This window comes from Jaculus jaculus, chromosome 4 (assembly GCF_020740685.1).
Source record: "Jaculus jaculus isolate mJacJac1 chromosome 4, mJacJac1.mat.Y.cur, whole genome shotgun sequence".
NCBI lineage: Eukaryota > Metazoa > Chordata > Mammalia > Rodentia > Dipodidae > Jaculus > Jaculus jaculus.
The window spans coordinates 110,845,139-110,855,974 of record NC_059105.1 but is presented as its reverse complement, the minus strand read 5'-3'; the positions used below and the strand labels follow the sequence as shown (position 1 = coordinate 110,855,974).

General features: G+C 35.3%; 1 non-coding gene across 1 annotated transcript; it reads right to left on the bottom strand.

Annotated features, from left to right (window-relative positions):
* Window positions 1-10,394: 10,394 nt before the first annotated feature.
* LOC123460537 lies at window positions 10,395-10,534 on the bottom strand. Its single transcript, XR_006637080.1, has one exon.
* Between the last annotated feature and the right edge of the window lie 302 nt (window positions 10,535-10,836).

Below are 10,836 nucleotides of genomic sequence, written 5' to 3'. Positions count from 1 at the left end.
AAATTGCCTTTACAGTGGGAGGCAAGAGCATCAAAGTCAGTGTTGGAACATGGGAGGATGGATGTAAAACATGGGAGTGATACAAAGAAGGGGTCTTGAGCCAAGGAAGGCTGGTGACCTCAAGTTACTAAAGAGGCAAGAAAGGGGATTATCCCCTCAGTGCCATAGAAGAGTATCATTCCATTGACATTTCAATTTAATATTGGACCTCTAATGACTTAAGAGAATAAAGTTTTTAGTCATTAATTTTATGGGATTTTTTTTAACAAAATAGGAAATTTGTATGGTACCAAAGATATTTCTATTTCAAAACACATCAAGTCTTTTTATCAAATGCTGGTAAATGGTAACTATAAAATTTCACTTTATACCATAAACATCATTGGATTTGGGCAGATATTGGTAACTTAAAGAACACAGTTGTAATAATCGTAAATAAATATAATAACAGCTTGTGGTATCAAACATATTCTATGTCCTATGGACTGTCTAATCTCATCTATTGCATTAACACACTTTAATTGAATTCTCATGCAAGCCTATAATTTAAGTGCTAATACCTACTCTGCAAAGATAAGAAAATGAGATCTAGCAAAATAATGATGCTGGTAAAAAAGAAGGTTATGAAAGTGTGTGCATACTTACACCATGATATTTAGATGAGGTTGTGGAGGGATGATAAAATATGTATTTGAGAACGTAATATTTAAAATATATCTTAAAATTAAAAATAAAGCTGGTCATTTTGGGCAGTATATGTTACTTGAGGATATCTTTCTTTATTAGTTGTGACACACCTTCAATGCTAGATTTAATTATTTCCTTATGTTTATTTTAATTTATTATAAAAATTAGAAATCAATCAATTAGATAATTCTATTTTGCTACTATAAGTATGTAAGCAAGGAAGGTTTTATTGTATATTTGTATTATATTTTCCTCTAACTTCTGTTTAGATACATCAACAGTATTTTGAAAATATGTTTGTATTCCATATACATTACAATTGTGACTGAGATTTTATACAGGAAGAATTCATTGAATTATGGCAGTGACCAAATGCCCAACATAAAGCAATTAATTTAAGGCAGGGTTTAATGTAGCTTATTGTTCAAGGGTGTAGTCCATCACAGGGAGGAAAGCATGTGGGGAGGATTTTGAGGCAGTTGGTCATATCTGGTCTGGGCTGAAATAGAAGCCACTCAGCTACCTCCCTTTTGTGTTTCAGTACAGTATTTCCAAACCCATAAAATTGTACCTCTCACATTTATGGTTTTCACTTCAATTATCCTATACTAGAGAATTATGATATGCCCAGAGATTTGCTTCCATAGTTATTCTCAATCTTGTAAAGTTGGCAACTAAAGTTAACTATCATGCAGGATTTCTTAGTCCTGGCTTCTATAGAATAGCATCAAACTCTGTTTGATATGTGTAGTACCATATGGTTCTGTGTTTTATATTTTGAGTACCTGCCAGTAATGGAGGGAAGGAGCACCTTAGTCCTACCTTATAATTGAGTCTTCCATCATTAGAGTTAACATGTCCAAAGACTCAGATTGTGGTAAACAACTACAAATAAAATTCCACAAGAATTGAAATGTCTTATGACATCTAATTATTAATATTAATATTATTATTATTATTATTATTATTATTATTCCTTGTTTGAACATGTATTAATGGCTAACTAAAAATCATCCAAACTTCTCTCTTTGATTTGATTGAGATATATTTAGAGTATGTGATATTAGAGCATATGAGATAACTACACTTGTAGCTAATAAACTTTCAGTAAGAAATAGATGTTTCAGGTTGACTGGGGTACTTTTCTCAGTACATCTGAACATTCTCAACTGGAAGCATTGTGAAGATAGTGGCTAATTGTTCTCTGGATTTGTTTTGTTTCCCAATCACCATCAATTTTACTTATGCATGCAGTTTACCAGAAAGATTTAGTACATGTATAGGAAAACAAAACTTTGTAAAACATGATTCTATTTACAGGTAATTTGATGTGTATTTTCAAGTTATGAAGTTCAATTTAAAACACAAACTCAATGGTAAGGGATGTGACTCTGTGGTAGGGACTTTGCCTAACATGTGAATGGCTAGGGGTGGAACTCCAGTATCACAAAAATGAAAACAAAACAAAATATAGCAAGCAAAACAAACACAAAATCAAAACACAGTGGATTTTTCCATAATACATCCATGTATTTCTAAGGCATTAACACCATCCTAATGTCATCATATTTAATTCTTCCTAATTGGAAGAAGTCCTAATTACTCCAAGGATAGAAGAATTTATTTTATTTTTATCTTTCTTGCTCTATCTCCTTCTAGCTATTATTCTTTTCTCCCTATTTTTCCTTCACATGTTATTCTTTGGTGACTCTTCTACTTTTTTTTTTTTTTTTTTTTTTTTTTTTTTTTTTTTTTTTTTTTTTTTTTTGCTTAGTACCTCTTCATAGAAGTCTATTTTTTTTCATTATTTTTTAGATAGGATGCCCATGCTGACTTGGCACTCATTATGTAGTTCCAAGCTGGCCTCAAACTCACAGTGATGCTCTATTTCTCCCTCCCATGTGCTGGGATTAAAGATGTGTACCACCATGCATAGCTTAAAAGTATATTATTGCAGTCTGTATATCCAACTGACTTTTGTAAATTGTCTAACCGTCATAAATCTCCTAAGTACCTATTTTTATATCATGCAAGTATATACCATTTTATTTTCTCACACCAAAATTCAAACAAGCTTTCCAGTATAGACTTGACTATTAACAGTTTTAGAACATCTTTCTTTATAAGTCAAGCTAACTTACCTGCATCTTTCATAACTTCTATGGAAACATTCCATGTCATCTTCAAATTAATGGTTATTAGAAGCTTTTCTCTCTCTTGTTATTTCTTATTTTTTTCATCATTGCCTTATGTATAGAGTACGGTAGGATAATAGAGAACACATACCTTCAGGTACCAATGTGAACAATATCCATGTAACGATGCACTCTAATGTAATTCCACAGCATCTTTTGGACAAGAAATATTTTACATAGCTTTTTAGTAAACATTTACTTAAAACATGTGAATAATCTAAGGATAAATATTTAGAAAGATAGATAGACAAATATATAAATAGTTTTTATCTAATTTCTATGACAACATACATAACAAAGTAACTTCAGGAAGGAAGGGTTTGTTTTGCCTTTACAGTTTGAGAATACAGTCAATCTTGGTAAGAAAGGTAATGTGGTAGAAGTTTATGCATAGGGTCACATTGCAATCATAGTCAAAAAGCTGAGGCATGACTGCTCATGTTTCACTTTCTTTATCCTGATTATTCAGTCTGGGTCTATAGCCAATGAAATAGTGCCATTCACATTCAGACTGAGTATGCTTACCTAAATCTTCTTGAAAATGGCAACATATATTCACAGAGGTTTGTTTCTTAGGTAATTCTAAAGTCAATCGGGTAGAAAAGGTTAACCGTCAGAATTCCACCCTTTGTAAACTTCAAAAACACATCACTCAAAATGATAGCATTCCATCCATGGCCTCTAAGGTCTCATTTACATCATTGGCTTTAGTCTATGTCTAAATTATCCAAAGTGGTAACTGCCCTAACAGTGTTTAAAATAGTAATTTAAGCATCTTTCTAGAAGCTCAGGTAATCACTATAAAGTAAAAGTAAAAACAAATAGTTATATATTCCCTACATGCAATGGAACAGAATAAATATCCCCATGTCAAAAGGGAGATATGAAAGTATACCAAAGGGATCAGACCAAAGACAGAACAAAATCCATCAAGAAAAACGCCACACACTCCATAATCAGAATCTGGAATTGCAATGGAATCCCAAGATTGACAACAGTTTTCAGCAATCTAGCACCTGCCGAGTTGCCAAGTGGTGAACACATATTTAATCTATTGGGCCTTCAACACTCCATGCTTGCAACTTTCCTAAGCAAACATCTTACAGTCCTAACTTATTCACAACCATAAGGTCTCCATTGTAACTGAACTATCACTTACACAGATCCTTATATCATCTGACATATTCTATCTGGGTGCAAACCAATGTGACACCTTTACTTTTTGATCTTCCATGAATGCAAAGCCATTACTATGTGGATGATCCTGTCTAGCTGTGGTGTGAAAGTAAAATGACCCCCATAGACTCACACGCTTGAATATTTAATCCTCAGTTGGTGGCATTCTTAAGGAAGCTTGCAGGACTTTTAGTAAGTGAGGCTTTGCTTGTGGAATTGACTCTGGTGGAGAGGTTGAGGTGTAATAGATCAGTCCCACTTGCTTTCTTTTTTTCTCTGTTTCACTTCTACTTACAATTATATGAACTAATCTTCCTGATTTAGCCTACCATGCTTTCCTGCAATGGTGGATTCTATCCTCTGAAACTATAACCTTAATTAAATTCTTTCTCTCTGAGCTATTTTTGTTTCACCAATGAGAAAGTAACTGATACAGTAAATTGGTACTGAGAAGTTGTGTAACTGCTGCAATAAACAAGAAATGTGGAAACATTTGGAAGTTTTGGCTAGACAAGAGTTGCAATGCAGTGAAAAGAGCTTAATGGAGTAGTCCAATGGGAATTTGGAAGACCAGAAAGCCAAAAGAAATATTGACTTGGCAGGGTCAGAGAACAAGGACTCCATTGGGAATGGTTTTAGAGACAGTTCATGTGACATTCTGACAAAGAAACTGGCTGATTATGCCCATGTTCTGTGTATTTGGTTAAAGTCGAATTTTAAAGCAATGTGCTAATATGCTCAGCAAAGGAAGTTTTAAGGAATGACATTGAATCTGTGTTGTGCCTTCTCTTAGCTACTCTGTTCAAATCTACAATGTAAAAGACCCAAGTGCAGATTTGAAAGATATGAAAAATATGAAGTTTGGAAGCTAAAACATGTTATTCAACTTGAAATCCTAGGCCCAGAAACTGATGTAGACTCCAGTTGTAATTGTTGATGTGATCAACAAACTTACACATAAGACATGTTTTTCCCACAAGGACAGATTCTAATCTCTAGTACTAGAAACCAAAGTAAACCCTTTATTTCTCTTAGTTGTTTCTGGCTAGTTATTTTGTCCCAAAAATAACAAAATTACTTGTAAAGTAACCAAAGAATTGGAACAGATTTAAGAGGAGACCATGAATATTAAGCAGCATTATAATAGGTAAGAAAAAAAGGTGGACGGGTTTGTGATATAGAGCAGGATGTTTGCACAGGTCAGAAAGGAGTTGGGTTTGTTAGGGGTGCAAGTTGATATATTGGAGAATCATATGGTTAAAACTATGGATAGCAGTTGGGATTACATTGTAATAGGCATGGGCATTAACATAACAAAGTTATTTTTTGGCAGAAGCTCTCTTTCTCCCTCTTTTTCTTCATATATATAATGAAGTTATCTTAGGTACCTAATAATGAGGTCTATTTTTTAGATACAACAACAAGGTTTTTATTTAGTACTTTTGTATTACCAATATCAGTATAGAGCTAAAGAAAGAGTAAACATTTAACACAAAACTCCTCAGAGAATCATAAACTCAATTAGAAGTTCAGGAGCATATGCTGACCAACTTTTCTGATCAGAATGGGAAAACAATAGAATTGTTTTACTAATGCAGGCCTGCTGAATTTTAAAAATTTATTTATTTTTTATTAATTAGTTTGTACTCAGTGAATACAGTCAAGTTGGTATCATTGTTAGGATCATCCATGTCCTACATGGTCCTCATGGCTCCTCCTTGTTGAGGTATATGGGTTATGTATTCTGGAGTTAGCCCACAGATATGGGTAGGAGAAGTTTCTCTGTGTATCATGACCCAACGTGTGGCTCTGACATTTTTTATGCCCCAACATCTAAAATATTTCCCTGAGCCATATTGGGTTTATTTTTGGTCTGCTTCAGTGATGAGGTGTTGGAGACCTCCAGGTCTCAGGATATCTGATTTGGTAGGAGTTGATGGTTTTCTGTGGCAATCTCCTTCATCCTTGTGCTGGTACCTGGTTCAACAAGAAAACAGCACCCTTTATTGTTTTGTCAATTATTCTTAGTTTAAATCTGGGGCCCTTTTGAGGTATGATGGGGAGGTTCTTTCCAGAGGATGTGTGTCTCTCTGAAAAAGAGAAGCAGATTCTCCAATGGGGGGGGGGAGGGTAAAATTAGCACCAGACAAATGGGATAACCCTTATTTTTTAATAGAGAATTTAATAGGCATAGGCCCTCTTGTAGCCAATGATTGTTGGTAGCTTGATAATGGAGAGCAGACTTATGTTTGGATATGGTTTTGACTTATTTCCTCAACTTCAGCTATGGGCCCTGTTCCACTGAGGGGATCAGTTAGCCAAATGAAGAGCAGTTGGTTTCCCACCATGGCTGTGTGCAACTACTGCACCTTTGTGGGCATCACAAGAGGTTATTGCTGCTAAGTAGGTTAGGCCATGAGTTGCTTGCACAGGTATTGGTCATTTTCCCCCAGTCACTCATGTAACACCTTCTGGCACTAGACATGCTAACTGTCTGGGGACTGACTCTCTTCCAGATATCAGCCATGTCATTCAATTTTACATATCAACCACATATGGTGTCTTCAGCAGTAGAGATTTATCACTAACCTTTGGTGAGTCATCAAATACTCTGACAGAAATCTGTCTTTCTTTTAGATAACCTTGTAGGTCTTTCTAATCAAAAGTTCATTGTGGATGATAGCCACATGCTGGCATCGGGAGTTACACGTCAGTGCCCACTAAGAAAAGGAATAAAAAGATAATGAATATAAAAGAGTTAGAGAGAAGAGAGAGAGAGAAGCTATAGAAGATTAAGGTCAGTCTTTTTCATGTTCTCTCCAGTGCGTTGTGATTCAAGTGTTCCCTCAAGGTCCAGGTGAAGGTTCAACCATTTTGTTTGCCTTATACAATGTAAAATTTTATGGTATCATTGCCATTTGGGCCTAGATTTGTGTATCCCACACCCTCCCTTGCCCTTCTCTCCCTCCCCACCCACCATATTGTCTAGTCCTTGAGATGGTTGCTGGGTATATCAGCAATTGGGTAGATTCAGGTTAGGTGCTGTAGATGAGTGAGACTATGTGGCAATTTCCTTTCTATGATAGGGTAAGCTCACTGAGAATGATCTGTTCCATGTTAAGCCATTTTTCCTCAAATTTCATTCTGTCAGTTTTTTTTTTACTGCTATGTAGAAATCCATTATGAAGATATACCACAAATTAGTTTTCCATTCTTCTAGTGATGGACATCTGGGTTGATTCCAGCTCTTAGCTATTATGAATTCAGCTTCTATAAACATGGTTGAGCCAACCTCTCTGGCCTGTGGTTTAAAGGTTTTAGGGTAGATACCCAGTAAGGGAATAACTGAGTCTGTTGGTAACTCTATAATCAGCTTTTTCAGCAGTCTCCATATTGCTTCCCAAAGTGGTTGTACCATCTTACATTCCCACCAATAGTGGATGAGAGTTCCCAATTCTCCATATCCTCACCACCATTTTTATTTATTTATTTTTTTTTTTTTTAATGTGTGCTATCCTTACTGGGGTAAGGTGGAATCTCATAGTTGTTTTCATTTGAATTCCCTGATGATTAGGGATGATGAACATTTTCTTAAGTGTGTGTTTTCCATTTGTATTTCTTTCTGTGATCTTCCTGTCCAGCTCTTTACCCCATTTTGTGAGTGGAGTGTTTGACTTTTTATTGTTTAGGTTTTTGAGTTATTTGTAGATTCTATAGATTAGGCCTTTGTCAGTTGGATAATCAGCAAACATTTTCTCCCATTCTGTGGGTAATCTCTTGGCTTTGCTTATTGTATGGTTGTCTATAATGAAACTCTTCAGCTTCATGTGATCTCATTGTCTGAGTAACTGTTTAAGATCCTGAGCTACTAGGGTTTTGTTCAGGAAGACTTTTTCCATTCCTATGTCATAGAAAGTTCTTCCTATACTTTCTTCCAGTAGGAGCCAAGTTTCTGGTCTTATATTGAGGTCTTTGATCCATTTAGACTTGAGTGTAGTGCATAGCAAGATGTGTGAATCAAGTTTCAATTTCCTGCTCATGGCTATTTAGTTTGTCCTGCAACATTTGTTGAAGATGCTGTCTTTTTTCCAGCCTGTATTGTTAGGGACTTATCAAATATCAAGTAGCTGTAGTTGCTTGACCCAAAGACTGGCACCTCAATTCTATTCCATTGGCCTATATTCCTGTTTTTTTTTTATTTTTTATGCCAGTATCATGCTGTTTTTATTACTATGGCTTTGTAATATAGCTTTAGAATAGGTATAGTGATGCCTCCAGTGGTATTTCTTTTGCTGAGGATATGCTTGGATATCCAAGGCCTTCTGCCTTTCCACATGAAATTTGTGATCACTTTTTCTATCACTGTGAAGAACAATGTTGTGATTTTAATTGGAATTCTATTAAATCAGTATATTGCCTTTGGTAAAATTGCCATCTTCACAATGTTAATTATGCCAATCCAGGAGCATGGGAGGTCTTTCCATTTTCTCAAGTCCTCCTCAATTTCTTTTTAGAGTGCTTTTATGCCTTCATTGTATAGATCTTTCACTTCTTTGGTTATCGTTATTCCAAGGTATTTTGTTGTTGTTGCTATGGAAACCATGTCCCTTATTTCTTTCTGTGTATATTTTTCATTTGCATATAGACTGGCTACTGATTTTTGTGCATTGATTTTGTATCCTGCTACTTTGCTATAGGAGTTAATCACCTTCAGGAGTTTTGGGATGGAGTCTCTCGGGTCTCTTACATATACAATCATGTCATAAGCAAATACAGATAACTTACCTTCTTCCTTTCCAAATTGTATCCTGTTTATTTCTTTCTGCTGTCTTATTGCTTGAGTTAGGACTTCCAGTACTATATTGAAGAGCAGAGGTGAGAGTGGACAACCCTGTCTTGTTCCTGATCTCAATGGGAATTCCTCCAGTCTCTCTCCATTAAGTGTTATTTGGGCCTTAGGAGCTTTGTATATTGCCTTTATTTTGTTAAGATTTGAACCAACCATGCCAATTATCTCCACTGTTTTGATCATGAAGTGTTGTTGGATTTTGCCTTTTCTGCATCTATTGAAATGATCATGTGGTTTTTGTGTTTATGTGTATGAGGTGTATGTGGTGTATTACATTGACAGATTTCCATATGTTTAACCACCCCTGTGTTCCTGGAATGGATCCATCTTGAACAAGGTCGATAAAGCTTTTGATGTGTTGTTGGATTTTTGTGAGGATTTTGTTCAGGTTCTTTACATCTAAGTTCATCAGGGAAATAAGCCAGTTGTTTTCTTTTCTTGTGGCATCTCTGCCTCATTTTAGAATTAGGGTGATACTAGCTTCATAGAAGGAATTGGGTAGCTTTCCCTGTTCTCCAATTGTGTGGCTCAGTTAGAGGAAGATTGTTTTGAGTTCTTCCATGAAGGTTTGATAGAACTCAGCTGAGAAGCCATCTGGTCCTGGACTCTTCTTTATGGGGAGGCTTTTTTTTTTTAATTACTTTTTAAATCTCAGTGAGTTTGATAGGTTTGTTTATTTGAAGCATCTCTTTTTTTTTGGTTGATCAAATTGGCCAGGGGTTTGTCAATTTTTTTTTTTATTCTTTCAAAGAACCTTCTCTTTGTTTTGTCAATTGTTTTAGTTGTTTTCTTAGTTTCCAATTCATTAATTTCTGCTCCAGTTTTAACTATTTCTTTCCTTCTGGAGCTCTTTGGGTTGGATTTTTCTTGCTTTTCCAGTGCCTTTATGTGGATGGTTGGATTATTGATTTGGGATCTCTCTGTCTTTTTTATGAAGGCATTGAGTGCTATGAATTTTCCCCTGAGGACTACCTTCATTGTGTCCCATAAGTTTTGGTATGATGTGTTTTCATTGTCATTCAATTGTATAAATTTTGCAATTTCATTTTTTATTTCATCAACTATCCATTTATTGTTTAAAAATGTGCTGTTCAGTTTTCAGTTGCCATTCTGATTCTTCGTGGGTCTTTTGTTGTTGATTTCTAGCAATATAGCATTGTGATCTGATATCATGCAGGGAATTATGTCAATCTTCCTAAATATATGGAGGCAGGCTTTGTGACCCAATATATGGTCTATTTTAGAGAGTGTTCCATAGGCTGTTGAGAAGAATGTGTAGTCTGTGGATTTGGAATGGAAAGTTCTGTAGATGTCCATTAGTTCTAAGTGATCTATGGTTTTTTTGTTTGTTTGTTTGTTTGTTTGTTTGTTTGTTTTAAATTATTACATTTGGTTACTTTATTAAAATAAATTAAGTACACACTTAATCAGCAGAGATAATTGAACAAAAGGACAGAAAATCACTATCCAAAGTTATAGCTTTACAAGGTGTATGGAGGGGAACGATCAGACTTAGCTAGCTGTCCTAAGTCAGACAGAGACCTCCATATTTATGTAGGATTGCTGCCTTCTGTAGACAAGAGTATTTTCTCATTTGTCCACAAGGTTGGTTCCTGCAGCTTCCAATGATCTATGGTTTTGTTGAACTCTCTTACTTCAATGTTGAGTTTCTGTTTGGATGATTTTCTATTACTGATAATGTTGTATTGAAGTACCCAACTATGATGGTGTTGGTGCTTATTTCTGTTTTATTGTCAAGTAGGTTTTGGTTTATGAACTGTGGTGCCCCTGTATTTGGTGCATACGAATTTATTGTAATATCTTCTTGATGGACCGTTCCCTTTATAAGTAGGAAGCGGACTTCTTTGTCTTTTTTTGTTTATTTTTTGTTTGAAGCCTATTTTATCCTATATTAATATGTGTGGGGGA